This window comes from Hoplias malabaricus, chromosome 13 (assembly GCF_029633855.1).
Source record: "Hoplias malabaricus isolate fHopMal1 chromosome 13, fHopMal1.hap1, whole genome shotgun sequence".
Classification (NCBI taxonomy): Eukaryota; Metazoa; Chordata; class Actinopteri; order Characiformes; family Erythrinidae; genus Hoplias; species Hoplias malabaricus.
In genome coordinates this window covers 29,268,738-29,288,591 of record NC_089812.1, presented here as the reverse complement: position 1 = coordinate 29,288,591, position 19,854 = coordinate 29,268,738, and the positions used below count along the sequence as shown (strand labels likewise).

The 19,854-nt window shown below is 39.5% G+C and overlaps 1 protein-coding gene across 2 annotated transcripts in view; it reads left to right on the top strand.

The window, feature by feature from the left end:
* Window positions 1–19,854, top strand: part of spop (speckle type BTB/POZ protein) — a 106,571-nt gene that overhangs the window by 10,799 nt on the left and 75,918 nt on the right. The window contains exons 2-3 of one of the 2 annotated variants that reach the window (XM_066641913.1): window positions 2,981–3,120; window positions 15,128–15,317. The gene's annotated coding sequence lies outside the window, so the exon portion shown is untranslated. The remainder of the gene's footprint in view (window positions 1–2,980; window positions 3,121–15,127; window positions 15,318–19,854) is intronic. The other variant, XM_066641914.1, reaches the window with a different exon arrangement.

Here is a 19,854-nt window from a genome sequence, read left to right as displayed (position 1 = left end):
ACAAAAAAGCCAAATAACAAATTAGGATGCTCCTCATGTAAAATACCTTTTTAAAGGTACTTTTGCCTTTGAATTATTCCATTTTAGTTCATTTAGTTCGTTTTAATTGTACGCTGTGAAATACAGTTTGCAGGAGCGTCTGAACACTCTCATAGACGCAGAGGCGAATGAGATTTTCTTACAGTCCATTTCAGATGTACAAGTGTAACACTTTATATTTATTATAGAGAAGTGCAGTGTTATGGGACTCATTGATATGTGGAGATTTATTGCTACAAATGTAGTATTTTCACAGGATAAATCTCACTAGACTGGCTTTATTTATTTACTGATTAACGTATTATTCTCTCGAAGAACAGTATATTTAAGGACTTTGGGATTCTGAGATAAAACACGACACTTAGATTTCTCCATGTAGACAAAGGCTGTTACTGAAATGGCTCACTACTCCCTCATTAATATTGAGGTGGACTAAATAGTGATAGTTCACTCTCTAGCACTAAGAAACACTTCTGAATTCTGACATTTTCCCTGTCCATTTCTTAGTAAAAAAGAAACTTGCAGTGCATTTTGGTCCACATTTAGCTCATATAGTGAGCTCCGCTGTTTACTATAAATTACGAGTGCATTGTTGGAGAATGTAGTGCCCTCAAAGCCACACTGGAATGCATTTTATGGTTTGGACACTCAGAAAAATGGCTGACGTAGTTTATAGTGCTCTAAAATGTAAATAGCGAGCCATTTCAGTCACACCCCTAGCTGTTGTTGTTGTTGTTGTTTGTTCTTATTTTTTCCTCCTTCTCTTTCTCCATTATCAGCCAATGCTGTCAGATTTTGGGATGGGCTCACATTTCTTTTATTGTATAATTTCTTATTATAATTCTTTTTTTTTTTGCATACATTATTGCACCGAGTAAATCATCAGCAGTGCAAAGGTAAGATATGTTTTTCATATCTGAGACAGGGAAGACCCTGACTTTCGAGGGAAAAGCTTCTGTTTGACTTGCAAAACATAGTACACAAGTCTTTCTCTCTCGCTCTCTCGTGCTGGTGCTCACTCTAAAATATCACTTGTTTCTCCACTTGTGTGGTAATGAGTTTGATGAATATTCATGAAGAGGGTCAGTCGCCAGCATGTGGTTTCAGAATTCCTCTGAAATTGTGTGTGTGAAAGTGATTGGTTGAGCTACTTGGACTTAGACTTGGAGAGCATCTGAAAAAGCTTTGGCTGTGTGTGTGCTCGTTGTGGTTTTGGCCCAGTGGTGGTAGATGATGAGAATAAGTTGTCAGTTTTCTTCCTACTACTCTTGGGTCTGGATGACAGTTATGGAGATTTAAGGTTGCTTATTAAATACAATTCATTTTGGATGTACCCTTTTCAGAATTATATGAGAAGATGGAAAGCGTAGTGGTTGTATCTGTCCTAAGGACAGTTGTGTAAGGCTGTGCAGTTTGTTAATTGAACTGATATTTGATATTTTTATGTACACATCTGCCATATAATTTGGTAACGCCACTAAGAGAACTATCAGTAGAGAGCTTTTCTTTTCTAAGGCTGAAAATGCAGTAAAATTAATTCAATCCGGACAACTACCCAAAGTCACATAAAGAGTCTTCTCTTCAAGAGTAGCAAACAGTAATCAAATACTGATTACAAAGATTAGTCACATCTGAACGTCGGTCTGGCGTGAATATTTTTTACAGCAGTTTTCTGTTAATAGTAATTCCAGTGACATTGTTTAACTACAAATGCAATATGTAGCAATGTAATTGTAATATGATACTAGGTATTGGGCGATTATAACAATAATATCGTATACAACGGTATTTTAAAATGTAGGCGGTATCTTAAAACGAGGGCGTTTTTTATGACGTGTGTGTGGTGTGTCAAATTTTGGTTCTGTGTCTTTTGAAAGTAGGCTAAAATGATCATGAGCATTTAAGAGAGCCACAGGGAGGGGGTGCTGTGGGAGCTCAATGACTGCTGATGTCACAGTCTATAAACGGGTGGAGAAAAACACAAGCCCAGTAGCCCACCGCAGTTGTAAGTTTAGCACTGAGTTTGTGTTAAAAGAGAAAGGAATTAAGCTGTAAAGAGAATTCTGAGAAAATCCTTCACTCGAATTTGTGCTCACAGGTATATGGCTTTATCCTCTAAATATGTGTGTTTTGAGGCTCAATTCGCTGAAAAATCTGCTGTGGTCTGCTAAACCACAAGTGTCAGTTAGCACCAGACTTATTTAGCTTATTTTTAAACTTTTCTGTGCCTTCAGCACCAGTTGCTGAAAATTACTCTCTCAGAAATGGGTTTTTATCGTCAATGTGTCGGTGTGCGCTGTCGGGCTGTGTTTAGCTAAATTCACTTGACTTTGTGCTCAGATATATAAAGTTCAGTGCAGCCTGACAGAGCACCCCCCCACGGTAATACCGTATACCAAGATAATATTTTGAGTCGATATTACGATATGAAAAATGTGGATACTGCACATTCCTATATGATACTTTGTTTTGCTCACGTTTTACATCCCAGTGACTAAGTGTTGGGGTCTTGGGTCAGTGAGCCTGCTGGATGCTGGTCAGTTCGTGTGTCCTTTAGACTCCGACTGAGTGGGTGCGAGTGGATGAGAAAACGAAACCTGCTGTAAACTCGATGAGCCGGTCAATGAGAGTGACAGCTGAAGAAGGCGTTGACAGGAAGGCTTCCTTGTCATCAGCCATATGGGGGTGGTTTTTCCTATTTTAAATCTAAGAGGTCACTCATGGAAAGATTTGTTGAAAACAAGTGCCCACAGAGCTGAGTAACACTAGCTTCTGAGTCTGTCTCGCCTTTTAAAGAGCGAGCCTTGCCCTGCTGAACACAGACGTGTTGGAGTGTCCCTAGAGCTGTGACCTATTACACTGGCAGCATTTCTCCAAAGTAATGATTCAGAGATCAGAAAAATTGCATAAACTGTTTTTCTGTCTCGTGTGTTTTGTGAAGCATTCTGGAGCCACCTGTCCACCGTGCCTCTGCTAATCAGCCCTGCAGGACGCCAGTGATCTGCAAAAGCAGCGACACATCTGATAACCATTCTAAAGCTGGTATTTCTACACTTGTGAGGACCAGCTGTAGAGGAAAATGTGAGTAGATATTCATTTAGGTTTATGTTTTAATGCGACATATGAAAAATCATTTTTACAACACAATAGCACCACATCAGCAACACATGAGCACATTTATTTAGGAGCCTACCATCTCACAGACTATGAAACAACAACACCCAGATATATTTCGTGATCTGCCGAAGTCTGAAAACGAACTGTTCTGATTTTGTGCTGCTGCTTACGTAAAGTACACAGAGTAGCAAGAGTCCCACCCTCTCGTTTGAGTATCTCCAATCACAGCGCTGGACCAGTGTTCACAGAGCAAAACAAATGCAACAAACACAGAGATAAGGGTGCTTAGTTAAAATGTAGAAAATGAGAATGGAGAATAATTTCTATGCAATATTCATTTTTTGTTCATAGTTTATTGCTTTGGCAACAGTGTATCTCACTACTTTTATGCCAATAAAGCACCACTGAACTGAACCAAGTGAAAATGCCTGTAAGCCAGAGTTTCTGCTCCTCACTCCTACTGAACTGAGCTATAGCTCATCCTCATTTAAAGCAGCCTTAGTAGTATTCTTACCTATTCTTACCAAATTTACAGCTTCACAATCACTGTGATGATCCACTGACCTGTTATTGGGACAGCAGAGATTCTGTTATTCCTACACTGGGCTCAGCACTGCAGAAACTGACCTATGTTATTCCTGGAGGTGGACAGGAACACCCCCCCCACACACACACACACCTCCAAGTTGTTTGTACTGTTATTTGTTAATCAGATCTTTCCAGTTAATATACAGCAGCTGATAATGTAAAAAGCAGTAGATGTTTATGCATTTTTTTTTGCTTTGGTCTGTGTGGAAGAGGAAGGGAGGCCTTGTGGTCATTAAACTAAACCGCACAATGGCTTTCATTAAGTTTGATAACTACGTAACATTATTCAAAATCACTGAGCGATTTCGTAAATCAATCCACAGTTTAAACTCATGTGAGGATGTGTTTCAGTGTGCTTTGTTCTGTTGATCATCCTTCAAACTAATCTTCCTCACTCCTATAAACACTCTTTCTTTTTCCCCTCACTTTTCTGTCTCCTCATGTCTTCCATCCTCTCTTGCTATCTCACTCACTCTCTCTCAATCACATTCATTCTCTCTCTCTCTCTCTCTCTCTCTCTCTCTCTCTCTCTCTCTCTCTCTGTCTCTGTCTGTCGGCCTCCCGCTGTCATGTTTTTAACAGCTCGTTAAGCCATCTGCAAAATCTTTGATCTCTCGCCGTCCGCACACGGCAGCCATGTGGAGGGGTGTGGGTGGGTGCGCGCGCGCGCGCGTGTGTGTGTCAAGGCTGCTCAGCACAAGAAAAAATGCGTGTGTGTGTATGCATGAGAGAGAGAGAGAGACAAACTGAGTTTAAGACACTTTCTCACTGTTGTGCTCTCTCTCCTGAATGTGACTGAAACAGAGTGTACCCTAATCTGTGTTCTTTCATTATTCCTTTCAATATATTGGCACACTAACAGTCCTTGTGAGGAGGAAACAAGCCTGGCAGCTAATCCATATTATGCTTTTCACCTTCAACTCCAAGGTGAATTTTGTAATAGTTTTGCGGTGTGCAAGCAAGTTATTTATTACAGGCTCACTGAAGTCCTGCCTCTGACTCATTAGCATGCTAATAACCTCTTGTGTTTAAAAAAAAAAAACAGGAAAACATGTTCTTAAAAGTCAAAAAACTATCAAAACATATATTTGACAAAGGGCATTTAGAAGTAAGAATACTACAGGGATGTGTTGATTAAAATCTGTTTATTACAGTAACTTGATGAGAGAAGGAGAAGCCCTCAAACTTGAATGAATTTCATTGTAAATGTAGGCTGTTCTCTACTCGTTCTATAGCAGCGGGACTCAAATATGAATCTTAGTGGTCCACCTAAAAAGCTCCACAGAGCTCAAGGTTGAGAGGCCAAATGCATACTTTGTTCACTCCACGCATCCTTAAACTTGAACCATCCGTTTTTCTCTGTACAGAACCATTTTAAAGATGCTGTTCTCGATTTTACACGTGATGTTTGCCTATTTTTTTGTAGTGGTTTCCAAAATGTTTTTTGCTGTGCCAGTGTATGAGTAGATGAGCCCCCCCCACCCCCAAACGTCTTATTGAACAAAACAAAATACAGTGGCAAATCACCTTTTACATTGGTATTATTACGAGTGACATGCCTTATTTGTCTCATTCTTATGCCTTGCTGTGCCCCCACAAGCAGCAATCACAAATGAACTGGCTGCTGAGTGTTGTCACTGTTTCTACGGATATTAGTGGGATTTCCACCCACTGAATTTTGGCGAATTATGAAAATGCTCATAAAAAATGATTGAAAAAGGCCCAAAATTCACAAAAGTGCACACATATCGCAAAAAAAAACAAGGTAGAAAAGTTAGACTGTCGCTAAAGCACAAATGTGCAAAAAAGTGATTTTTTTTTAATAAACAATGAGGTTTCAGCTGGTTCAGACCTCACGCCGGCGCCCCAGACTGACCCCCTGACTGGGCTTTTAACAGACTCCCCTCGACTCTCCTTCCTCGTCTGTCCTCCCCATGCTTTACGAGCACTCCGTTTGTGCCAGCACCACCTTAGCTTCTTATTTTAGTGCATGTGTAGAATATTGTAAACTTACATAGCACTGCGCAAAGTTAACACAACATTTTATTTTCCCCTCGAAACATTAAGAACAAGTGCTACTACAGAAATGACACATACGCTCCAACAAATAAGTTTTAAATAGTTTTATTTATTGATTTATGTATTAATTTAATACCTAAAGTAATTTTTGTTTTGTTTTTTAATACAAAAGAAAAAAATTCTAATCACAGAAAAACCCACTTAGATCTCACATCAGCTGAAGTTCATTCGCAAAAGTGTAGAGAGTGGAAACAGGCCTCATTTTCGTGTTTACTTCCTCTGATATTTCTTTATTGCTCATAACATTTGCGAACACTTTCAATGGAAACCCAGCTATTGTTTTACAGGCTCTGTGACTGAACCACAAGAAATGAAATCACATGATGAACTGCGTTGCGGTCTGGTCTGGAATTGGGGTCTTTGTGTAGATTAAAACTGGTCTGCATGATCCATATTAGGGTGTTAACTAGCACCTTAGTCCCTTCCATTTGTGTTGTAGTTGTACGGAGTGTTTACCCTGGATCGCTTAAAGGCTAAGCACCACTTAATGGCCTCCATGAATATTTCACATTATTGTAGTTACTGACATATATAAGTATGAATTAAAATGAAAATAGCAGCTTAATTTGCTTTAAAACTGACAATTTTATTAAATTGATGGAAAAACCCGAGCTCGCTACGGAAATTCTAGAACGCAACCGTGACGTCACTGATGGACAACAGCTGAACAACGCCGCGGTAAAACACCGTTATGACTGACTGTTATGACAGTATTTAGCTAAATAACAAACATTATTCATGACAATAGCCTAGCAATAAGCTAAACTCAAATTTAGAGGTACCGTTATTCTTGTAAACGCGATCGAAGTCGAACTCGAATTCATCCGACACTATAAACCTCCGTAATGCAGCTACGTAGCCGAGTATAATCTGAGCCCCCGAGTTTAGCAAGTCAAGCTAACGTTAACTAACACCAACTAAAACAGGCGAAGTGAGTGTCCTTACCCTGTTTACCTCCATGTTACAGAGGCTCTTGAACACCTTTCGTTGGTGTCCTTACATGCCCATATTGTTGGAAAAGTGCCAGTGAAATGAGCTACAGATAACGGAGTGAGCGAATGGTCCTTTCCCAAGTGCCCATTTAAAGTTGACAAATTTAGTCCATTTTCTGGATATTTTGGGATCTTTGGGCCATTTGTGCACAGATGTCCCACTGTACATTGAATGATTGCAGCCAAAAACAACACACCTTTTTCCGAACACCGTTTGGGGGGAGACCAAAGCTCCTTATTTATTAGTAATTAGTAAGAAATAACATGTTTTCTGACTATCAGTAAACACAAGTTAGGAACTCAAATTCCACTGTATTTATTTATTTGACACTTTCATATAGCTGGTGCTTAGCCTTTAAGGAATAGGGACAAATCCAGGACATTAAGGAAAGTGGCTGTGCAGAAATGACCCACGTCTGACATGCAATTGTTTATTGAATGAAAAGGTGGAGGATTTAGTGATTTCATGGCACACTGTTGTTTGTTGAAGAATCTATATCCTCTGCCCAAGCCTGTGATTGGCTCTCTGAGGATATGTTGCGGATGGTGGGGGGTAAACTACACAACGATGGTCATGCTGATTTTTGAACATCCTTGTACAGCTTCAGGGAAGTCTTAGAAAACGAAAACCCAATCTTTCTTTCATCACTTGTTTCCAGCTCACTATCCAGACAGGGCCACACACAGCCTCATCTGTGTGTCCTCTTTCTTCAATCCGTTGTCCGTCCTCGGGGGCTGAGGTCACATGACTCTGCCTGTTAGGGCGTCTGATCACTTAAGGATCTATCAGGATCTATCAATCTGATCAAAGCCGCGCAGGAGGCCGTTGATGAGATGTGATTTGTTCAATAGCGAAGGAGGTTTTGTTCTCAGAATGACTTAACACTTCATGATTTCTCACACACACACACACACACACACACGCTAGTCAGAGCCTTTTATAGTTTCCTACCCCCCCCCCCTCCAGAGAGCAGAATCAATGACCAATGGTATAGTTAATCCCATCGTCTCTACGGCTCATTCTCCTGTCCTCTACATCTGTCCCTCTCTATTCCTTCATTGCCTTGCTCCTGCACTTTCTCATCTTTCTTCCCTGCGTTCCCTGTTCTCTTCTTTTTTAAAGAAGAAGTAGTCTGTGATTTAGGTTGTGGTTTATCAATGTGACTGAAGTATCCACAAGGACTGGTGCTCTTAGGCTCTTAAACTCTACATGACTCACTTACCCACATCCTTAATGACGGCACTTTCCCTTTCGGACACTGTGTTTTCATTTCTTTGGCTTTCTGTTTGTGTCTGTGCTGGTTTTCTTTCCTTTTTTTTTCCTGAATGACATTCTGGCATTTTTACATTTGTACATCAGTCTTTTTCCTTTCATTTCCCTTTTCCTTCCCCTCTTGTTTGTTGTCTGATATTCTATTTTAAATTTTCAGTCATAAAAAAAAAAAGAAAAGGAAAAAGTAATACAAAAAAATCTTTGATTCCTAAAGAACGCTAGTCTAGCTCACTCTGTGTAAAGTCTGTGATTTACACTCCTAAACGACGGAGCTCACTTTCTAGTCCTAGACACCTGTTTTATTTATCGCCAGCTCACCTCTGACCTGCTGCTCTGAGGTTGAAATAGTGACTCTGACTCCTTGCTGGACTCTGTTAAAACGACTATAAACAACATTGCTGTTGCTTATTTTACTCAGATTGTAACTGCAGCCTCTGGGACCTTGTCTTCTGTGTTGCTAACGTTGTAGCGGATTATCGCCTTTGCACAAGACGAGTTTGAGTAACTGTCTGTATTTATGACCAGATCGGTAGGGGAACTGTTAGATAAGTTTGGAGTATTGTAGGGGAACTGTGGGGCCTCTGAGTTATTTATTACTGTAGTCACAGTTGAGACATTAGTCCTCATTGTCCTTTGGAGCTGTGGAAGCCACAGTAAACACTGTATTGTTGATATTACTGCGGTGCTGACTACTCCTCTGTGAGACTCAGTAATTTTAGACTGACCTGCAGAGTGGACCAGTGGACTGTGACTGATTTGTGCTAATAGCAAAGTCTGCACTTTCTCTGCTGTCAGTGTCGAGTGTAGTGTCAAACAGTGTGCAGAACCTATCATTATTTCTGATCTACACATCTCCAAATGTGTCACCGAGTTTAATCCCCGTTGGTCTTTCAGTATAGTATTTTGACAGGTTTTTTTCCCTTCATATATAACAACAACAACTACAATGGAGGCGGGATGAAAACAGTATGTGTGTCTGTGTGCGTGACTCTACCAGTTTCTCTGGTTTACAGCAGTGCTGTATTGATCATGATGGATATTCTCTTTCGTTTGTGCTAACTCTACACAGATTTGAACACAGTATCTGCACCGAGGTCTTAATTGAACTGGATTTAACTTTATTTTGGAGTTGTTCAAGGGGAGGATAAGCTAAGCTGATAAACTAAGGATGATGGTGAATTTGAAATGACAGCATATTATTTTATTCTGCCTTTAGTTTTCTTGCTGGAAAGGGCTGTTGCAATAACCACAATACAGTAACACTACACTATTGACCAGCGAACTTCCTATTGAAAGGAATGACAGGCAATCTTAACCACCACTACTGTATGTATAAGTTTTAACTTGTTTGCATCATTGTTGTTTTACACTTTAGTGTGTGTAAATTTGTTTAAATAAATCATAAAAAAAGGTTTCGTTAGGGCTGGGCAATTAATCAACATTGAGAACTTCTAATTGACATAATCTTGTCTGTCGAATATATAAATTATTTTTATTCTGTTATGTCCCCACTGTGTGTTCATGTACTGTCCCTTTAAAACCACGCTACCAAGATGTAGTCGCTTGATTCTGCCCCTGTCTGCAACAACCTCATCTCCAACCTAAACGCAGATGCAGACAGAGCAACTCCAGCAGCTCATAATGAAGAAAAACACAATGTCTGTGGTTTGGATGTGCTGTGTTTTGACCATAATTAAGATGACACTGAACAAAAAGAGGTCAAATGTGAACACTGCGACCAAAGCACAAACCCACACCAAATATAAACAGTGCTCAGAAAACAAGAGAGGAACAAGCTCTGAGCAACATTTTGGAGCATATTTACAGTACAAGCCTCATCACTGAACTATAAGGGTCAAAAATACAAAAACAAAGTAATTAATCATTAAACATAATCGTGGTCAAATGTGCAATTAATCGTGATATTGATTTCCGCTCATATCGCCCAGCACTAGGCTGAGTGTAATTTTCCCCAACTTTTGGCATCTGAACTGCTGCTGCGGAGCATTTTGGAGAGCCAGGCAATTTAGACGAGGCAATATGCAAAATCAGGGCCAGAAAGGTCCCTGTGAAATGGGAAAATATGAATTTGAGATCTCACCTAGCTACCACTTATCCAACTATCGAAATCCAACTGCCTCCACCAGCACCACTGATAATATCACAGTGTTGAGCCCCGTTAAGGCACCACTCAGGACATTCCTTCACCAAGACAGCCCTAGTTGACAAAATATGCGTACAAGTCACCTAAATCCTGAATTTAGGTACATTTCTGCAAAATTTTAAATTCTAAAATGTTTATTGTCATGTCCTTAGTGCTGAAGTTGACATTTCGTATGATCTCTCTCTCTCTCTGACTCTCTTTTGACTGTCTCTTTCTCTCTTTCACTTTCTCTCTTCTCACTCTCTTTTCATTCTTTTCACTCTTTTCTTTCTCATTCTCCACTTTCTCTCTTTTCATTCTCTCTTCACTTTCTCTCTTTTCATTCTCTCTTCACTTTCTCTTTTCACTTCCTTTCTCAAGTTTGTTGTTGTTAATGGATCAACTCGTGACTTAAAACGTATGTGTAGGAAAACTTTACTATTTACACATCTAATAGGTTTTATTCAGAATGTGCTCTTAGGGATAAAAAGAAAACCAAAACAAGAGCTTGGGGAGAACACAGCTACTTTTCTTTGTTCAAGTGCCTGCACATTGTTTTTAAGGCTCCCAAAGTGATGTTTGTTTTGAGATAAAAAAAAATCACTTTGGGAGAGCTAAGAAGTGTGTGCAGGCAGTTCAACAAAGAAAGTTTCAGATTTTTAGCTTCAACCATCTGTTATTGATTACTTATTTTGTGAAAAGTAAAGCTATAACTAGGATTCGAGTAACTGTTCCTATGCTGTTCTGTTAAATATTAAAATAGCTGTTTATGAGATGTATTGTCATGTTTAGAGGTGGCAGGCTTATTCAGTTTTAAACACCTCCTGACACTGGGTCTGAATAATGATCATGGAATGATTAGAAAATAAAAGGCACTGTATGACTGGAGATAACAGGCAGAATAAATGACAAAATGACTGGCTTTAGCTGTTGAAAACACAATCACAATGTATTTATTGTGCACTGTGAGCAGCCTCAACAATCATTTTAGAAGTGTCTCTGTGGGCGTTTTTATGAATAAGCGAATACAAGCCAACAAATTTACATGGCTGTGGCTGTGTGTCGCAGTATGCAGAACAAATCCCAATATATTGTAGTTCATATATTATCCATCTCATGCAGCCTACAGGAAATTCTATATAGCTCATAGACTTCTAAAGGGAGAGGGTTTCCTTGGAGGCCTGATAAGTGTAACCTCATGGTGTCATGTCTGGGTGTTTAAGAGGAGTAGTCTACATACCTGTCACTTATAGCAGTGTGAGCGTCCTGATCCAGACGTTTATGACCACTGGGCGGTTGGCTGTTTGATACCTGGTTGTATCAACTGCCAGCTAGAGCATGGGGAAGAGGCTTAACCACCAAAATTCTTTTGAACATTTTACAGTTATTTTACATTTTACAATTTGTTTTGGCATTATTACGATTTTGCCATTTATTGTTTTATAATAGCATATTTTAATTAAATGCAGATTCCCAAGTATTCAAAACACACAGTGCTTATCACTTACAGACATAACACCTTGCTATGACCACTTTTTTCCTGGGAAGCAAGCCCAGTACTTGCATTAATTATGTTGATGCTGTAATAAGCCATAATGTTAACAGTGACAACAGCAAAATATAACAAGCCATCCTGGTCAAAATATATCAAGCCCTGACCTAATCTGCCACCTTTGCTTGGCTGTCTCAAACAGAGACAGATGACATGGCTCTTCATGAAGAGAAACACAGTGGTTTTCTTATAGATTTAATTATTTATTTATTTATAATTTTTTTATACTGATGCGCCACAACAAAAATCTTGAGCCCAGAATACATTCTACCCAAAGTTCTGAAGTAACAGATGTAATCAGAAAAGCACTGTTGAAATTGATTGATTAAGTTGAGCAAGCTGACGTTCAGCCACAGGAGACTTTTTAACAGTGATTAGCCATGCTTGATTTAATTCACTTTACATTCAGACACATCTAACCATGAGAAAAATGGTCTAGTCTGGATTGGGCACAGAGTTAATACATTACATCTCACCATTTGAATACTTGAGCTCTGGAAAAACTTTGTCACCGTTTGTGTATAAGGCTTTCGGGGGGAAAAAGATTCTAGGCACCTAGTACAACCTCAGTTCCAATGACATTGGGACAATGTGTAAAACATAAATAAAAACAGATTATGATGATTTGTAAATTCTTATCAACCTATATTCAATTAAATACACTACAAAGACAATATATTTAATGTTCAAACAGATAAACTTTATTGAATTTTTTTTTCAAATATTCACTTATTTTGAATTTGAGGCCTGCAGCACGTTACAAAAGAGTTGAGACAGGGGCATGTTTACCACTGTGTACATCACCTTTCCCTTTAACAACACTCAGTAAGTGTTTGGGAACTGAGGACACTAATTGTTGAAGCTTTGTAGGTGGAATTCTCCCATTCTTGCTTGATGTACAACTTCAGTTGCTCAACAGTCCGGGGTCTCCATTGTCGTATTTTGTGCTTCATAATGTGCCACACATTTTCAATGGGAGACACGTCTGGACTGCAGGCAGGTTAGTCTAGTACCCGCACACTTTTACTATGAAGCCACACTGTTGTAACACATGCAGAATGTGGCTTGGCATTGTCTTGCTGAAATAAGCAGGGATGTCCCTGAAAAAGACGTTGCTTGGATGGCAGCATATGTTGCTCCAAAACCTGTATGTACCTTTCAGCATTAATGGTGCCTTCACAGATGTGCAAATCATCCATGCCATGGGCACTAACACACCCCCATACTATCAGAGATGCTGGCTTTTGAACTTTGCGCTGATAACAATCCGGAGAGTCCTTTTCCTCTTTGGCCTGGAGGACACAACGTCCATGATTTCCAAAAACAATTTTAAATGTGCACTCGTCAGACCACAGGACACTTTTCCACTGTGCATCAGTCCATCTCAGATGAGCTCAGGCCCAAAGAAGCCGGCGGTGTTTCTGGTTGTTGTTGATATATGGCCTTTTCTTTGCATGGTAGAGTTTTAACTTGCACTTGTAGAGGGAGCAACAAACTGTGTTCACTGACAATGGTTTTCTGAAGTGTTCCTGAGCCCATGTGGTAATATCTGTTACAGAATGATGTCAGTTTTTAATGCAGTGCCGCCTAAGGGATTGAAGGTCACGGGCATTCAATGTTGGTATTCGGCCTTGTTGCTTACTTGCAGAGATTTCTCCAAATTCTCTGAATTATGCACTGTAGAGCATGAAATCCCTAAATTCCTTGCAATTGTACATTGAGAAACATTGTTCTTAAACTGTTGGGATGATTTGCTCACACAGTTGTTCACAAAGTGATGAACCTCACCCCATCCTTGCTTGTGAACGACTAAGCCCTTTGGGGATGCTCCCTTTATAATCAATCATGACAATCATCTATTTCTAATTAACCTGTTCACCTGTGGAGTGTTCCAAACAGGTGTTTTATGAGCATTCCTCAACTACCCCAGTTTATTGTTCCTGTCCCAAGTTTTGCAGGCCTCAAGTTCAAAATGAGTAAATATTTGCAAAAAAAACAAAAACAAAACAACAATAAGGTTTATCCGAACATTAAATATCTTGTCTTTGTAATGTATTCAATTGAATATAGTATGAAAATGATTTGCAAATCATCGTATTCTGTTTTTATGTATTAAAGGAACCAGTTTATTTAACCTTTGAGGAATTCCTTCTTGGCATTGAAATCTGTTCTTTGTGCGTGAGATCAGTCTTGTCTCTTCATTTTGCTTCAAATAGACACATCTGTGTTCTTGAGTCTCGAGCTTAATTTATTTGTATATGAGTTATTTCTGATCCGTCCGTCAATGATTCAGCACTGAATGTCATCAATGTTATACTCACCCTCTAGGTGATACGTTTTAAAGTGTTATGGCAGTATTCGTAGCTAATACAGATCATTTGCAGCTGTGGACTGTTATTTATGGAGTGCAAACTGCATAACTACTAATATATTTTCTGGAAGCCTGTTTCTGCTTACTGTTTACAGTAGTCTTTGTGTTGTGACAGTAAGGGTATAAGAACAGAGTAATATTTTGATAAAGAGAATTGTGGGTTCATTAGCATTAGTCTCTTAGTGCTATTAGCGCCATCATATATGTTACAGATTTGTCTGTTTTCAGTTTTTAAGGCGTATTACAATGTCCTCCATTTGTTTAGATGTTGATTTAACACTAAATATGTGAGTTGGGTTGAGGCAAATGTATGAAAATATAATAAACGCAAAAGTGCATTAATTAAGACACTACCCTGTATTTCCAAATTCATCAAGTGTGTAAATGTTTGTTAAGAACGAAAGCATGCAGATGTTTATCTTAACATCTTTCTACAATTTTTCTGAACCTCTAAAAATCGTATTCACCTCGAGCTGGGATTTATACTTGGATCCATTTCTTTTTGATGCAGTGTCAGGAAAGTGTTTCTTGTGGTCTTGTTTTGTGTCACATTTGTGGAATGGAACGTCGTTGGACACTTGGGCCAGAAACCACATGAGAGCCCATCAGTAGACAGAACTTTGGGACAGGCCATCTGTTGTTGTCAGGAAACTACTCAGTATCGACAGCTGGGAAGAGAGAGCTAATCAGCCAATTTGATCACTTTAAGCTTGTACTTAGAAAATGTAATTTTCCTTTAACAAAAACATTTATTTTATTGCAGTCATTTTTATGCCAGTTAATCATCAGCTAAAAATTATCATGATTATGATGGACCTAGATACTGTATTATTGTCAGGTATTTGGAAAAATTATATTTTAGCATTTACCATCCAGAACTAGTGCCAACAGAGTTCTTAAAGCCATGGTTCTGTTGTTTACCTTACTCTGAGTCTAATGAGAATTCCTCTCTTGGTCTCTGCTCTTTTTTCAGTTTCCAGAGTGGACCAACAGAGACTAGCAGACAAAGCAACACACTCTTCTGAGACCTACAGAGAGAGACAAACACATCTTCGCCAATGGGGAGAAGGATGGAGTGACAGGGAGCGTGAAAGAGGGACACCTGGCTTGGCGATGGCTACTCCTGCTTCACCAGATGTTTAAAGGACTTTGATCTCTAACAGGTAAGAGCCATGTGGGAGAGAACAGAAGTGCAGGGCTGTTGCACTGCAACAATGAGAGGGAGAAAGGAAATGCATCGGAGTTAAAGGAAATTTTCATGATTTTTAATTAAAAAAAACAAACATTTTTATTAAATCCTGAGGATGTTTCCTCACCATTTGCTGCTTTCCGGACTCTTTACATGCTTGAAACTCTAATCTAATCTAATGTAAAATCTAATGTTTTAATGAAGCCCCAGAGTCAGTATACGGGTAAAAATACAAAAACAAAGCGTCTAGGTTCGGTATGCTAGATCTCTCTCTCTCTCTGCTTACAGCCGAGAAATGCCACCCAGAGTTTCTAAGTTAGTTGAAAGACCTCCAGACTTTGAAAAGTGTGAACCGAGTTGAGGATATTGTTCTATTCTTGCTCTATAGGAGGAAAATATTGACTTATGTCTCAATTCAGGAAAGTGCTAATTGCATTAAAATAAACACAGACCAAATAACTCCTAATGCAGACAAAATCTATAACTAAACTGAAATTACAAGTGCGTTTCTTTGGTAGTTCACACAGTGAATAAAACCTTAAACAGGTTAAACTTCAGACACGTACAAACAACTTTCGTGCTCTGAAGCTGCGACACTACCTGCTGCCCCACCGTGCCGCCCTGATGTTGTATTATGAGTGAAAATTGAATGCAGAAAAAAGGGTGGAATTAAAGTGCGCCAGAGAGAGAGAAAATATATAAAAATTTAGAGAAGGTACAAGCTGATGATATCAGCTGATGTACAGAGATCGACTATAAATTATGTATTAATTCTATGCATGTTATGTATTACCTATAAAATAATCTAAATAGTGTACAGAATTAGACATAATAGGTTGTTTTCATGTCACGTGATTCCAACAATGCGCACAAGCCAGATGGAGGACGAGGTGAAGGACAGAATGAAGGAGACCAAGGCGAGGAGCCAGTATTAGTTTAGTTTAGAAGACTTTACCAGAGAAATGTGCACAGCGGATGTTGGAAGTCATGTTTGTTATTGAGAGCAATTTTTAAATGAACTGTAAGATTAGCTGCTATTGCCACAAAATAAGACAAGCCCTTTAACTCAAGAACACAAATGAAAGCTCACAGAGGTACAGAAGGCATACAACTTCTTTTTTAGCTGCTTGGTCGACCTCGGTGTCGTATGGGTTTCTTTAATTGTCCTGTGGATTTACTGAGCAACAAAAACATTCAGTGCTGTGACACATTAGTTTTACTGTTGTTTACTTAACGTAACGCTAGATTTTAAGTTCACCCCCCAGCGGAACTGAGAAAAATACAACACCATGGTGCGCCATGTACTTACTCGGCACCTGCTGCACCATTTAAGGTGGAACGGGACACTAGCAAATTAAAGGCTGACCTCTGTGTCATGTGGTTGTGAGTATTGTGTGTCACACAGTTGTGTTGGTGCCGTGTCTGTGACCCGGTGATAGATGTATAACCACGTCTACTAGAAACACTTCGAAACTAACTTCGAACAAGAAGCTCCTTTTCCCTAATGAACATCAACTTTTGATACTTGACAGAAGCTCCTTGTGGTTTACCATTTTAAATAATTTTGAGAGACTGTAAATAATGCAAATTATAGGCCTTATTAGAGCATCTCATTGAGCTCCCTGTGTATATTATCACTTCCTGCCCTCCATCTGCTGTTCACACATTGACATGACATCATCCGCAAACAACCTGTTTGGTGTTTCTTCCTGAGGGTGTTCACAAACCTAAGCATGAAAATCAGAGCTAAAGTCCAGAGAAAGCAACAGTGGCTGCATGCATGCTTTGATTAAAATAATTGATGTTTAAACCAAAACCAGCGCTACATACAATGTTAGGCGTATTCGGAAGACTCCGCCAACACACAGGCAGGGTTATGAACGTCCGTGAACAGGAGAAAGTATGCTATGGTATAACCTACGTTTACCTTTGAAGGCTGGTTATAACACACACACACACACACACATTTTAGTGACTGATTTGATATGGCATCGTTTACAGAGAGAAAGCAAGAGATGGATGACCCGCGGAGCGACGGCTAGATAAAATTGGAGATGAGGGTCAGAACTGGCTAATTATCCTGTCGGTAGAAATGTGGTCATGCCTTTGATCAACACAGGGAAGCGAGCACAACTGTCTGTCTCTCCCCCAAACACACACACTCGCTCTCACTGAGGATTTCTCTGCGTTGCTTTGTAGTTCACAGCTGTGCTTCGCCTTAAAGGGGATTAACACCCATTTTCAGATTGTCTACATATTGTTATAATGCCAGAAAACCTTTGCGCAAACTCTTTTTAAATATAATTAAGGTGCTTGGGAACCAGATTTGGAACCTGTATATGTGAAGAGTTAATTAGGAAACTTTAGAGGTTGTGAACCTACAGAAATGGTCCAAAGTAACTTGGAATACAGTGTCATTATAGTGTGAAAGAGCTTTAATGTATGCGTATGTAGTAATATGTTAGAATCATTTACTGTGTATATGTTATGGCAGTAGACAAGTGGATGGACCTCCACGGAGCTGAAAATATGGCTAGAAACTTGAATCAAGGAAGGACCAGCTGTGGTAGTTTCAGTGTTGAGGTAATTTAGTTTCAGATGTCAAGTGACACGTTGAAATGTGGGTGACCGTTTTGACGTAGAGAAACTGTGGAGACTTTCACTGAAACTCTTTCAGAGAACAGACCAGAAACATGGATTACTGAGCGCCGCTGAGTTAGAAACATGTTTATATTGGTTTCTAAAATGAATCAGTGGGATTTCTACATTCTCTTCCTTGCACTGTGGTGTATCTCTGCTGTATTACACATGGAAGAACTGCGCAGTATATTCTTTGTTAATCTTTATTGCAGTTTTGGCCTTTGCCGATGGCTGCAATATGTAAATGAGCCCACAATTGTCTGCCGTGAGTGTCCTGAACTCATCTTAAACGTTCCAGAGTGTTCACTGGTTGTTTTTTTTTTTTGTGATACAAGAAATGTAATTTGTTTGGATTACTGTATACAGGATTTTTAAACACGTCACATCAACATTTCACCAGGGCTGTAATATATAGCGAGGCATTTTGCAATTACAGTGGCATTATTTTAGGATGAAGCCAGTTTCTAACAAACCTGACTTCAGAAGTCTGCGCATGGGTGCTTGAGCACCAGTATTTGAAAACTGAAATCACTGTGTTTGTATTAATACAATGCATTGTGATGAGTGAAGATTTTAATAGTATGATTAGGTTTAATATTTTTCAGGAATAATATAATATACCGGTAACGAACGGGTGCCACGTCCGGGGTGTGGTCCTGCCTTGTGCCCGATGATTACAGGCAGGCTCTGGACAGACTGTGACCCTGATTCGAATGAAGCACCTAGAGAAAATGAATGGATGAATACAGTGTATGTGCTGTCAAGAAGAAACTACAAAGAACACCTTGCCAATGACGTGATTAAGAAAGCTGTGCTGTTATAATTATCCTTCTAGATGTGGGCAGTGTGCCGTTACGAAGTTATTGTGATAAACTAAAATTATGGTTTAAACTTATCATGGATGTTTTTGATGTAAATTAAAGAACATTGAACAACAGAATATTTCTTTACTTTGTGAGAACACGCAGCCACAGCGGTGGGAGCTGTTGGGGGTTATGTGCCTTGCTCAAGGCACTTCAGTCATGACCTGCTGGCTCTGGGGATTGAACCGACAGGCTCTGGGGATTGAACCGAGTCCAGTTCCCCAACCACCAGGCCATAGCTGGCCCCCATGTCAGGTAATTATTCTAGGTTCCAGTCGTTCAGAATTCACATTCGCTGATATATACTTCATATAAACTTGGATCATTTATATAGTGCAATTTTGATAATATATTCACTTAATGTAATTTAGATCCACATTCTCAGTGTGTATTATAAATAAAATAAAATAAAATGTGATTAAGAATTGAACAATAGATTGAGCATCTCCTTTACAACGCGTGAAGTGTTTTGTTACAGAATGTGAACTTTTAACTCAGAGAGTACAGCTCCAAATGACTCAGAGCTAGAGGTGGAGCGCCAGTGCAAAAAGAGTTTCCCCCCCAAGTCGGTTTGGAGCCCAAGGTCTTTAACTGAGTGGGAGAGGTGTGTGTGCATTTCTGGCTGTAAGGCATTCGCACAGAAACTGTGCAGCTTTAAATGTCACTCTTTTCTGTTTCTTTATTTTTCTCTCACATCCTGACAGACTGCTGCCGCCTCCTGTCTGGCCATTCCCTGAACTTTTAGCCTGGACGGCAGAGATATTAGAAGGTGTGTGTGTTATCTCCTTGGCATTTAGAGTGATTTGGTGGTTAAGTGAGATAGCAGTGCCTGTGCCCTGACCCTCTCCTGTAAAGAACAACACTAACGTAGGGCATGGGACCACTTAACCTCTGTCCCCCCATCTCATCAGAGTCAGACTCATCAGGGGAAGGCTCTCCACCCTCTGCATGTTTATTTAAGCATTTTAAAATGAGCTTCTACAAATGATTAATTGAAAACGTAAAAAG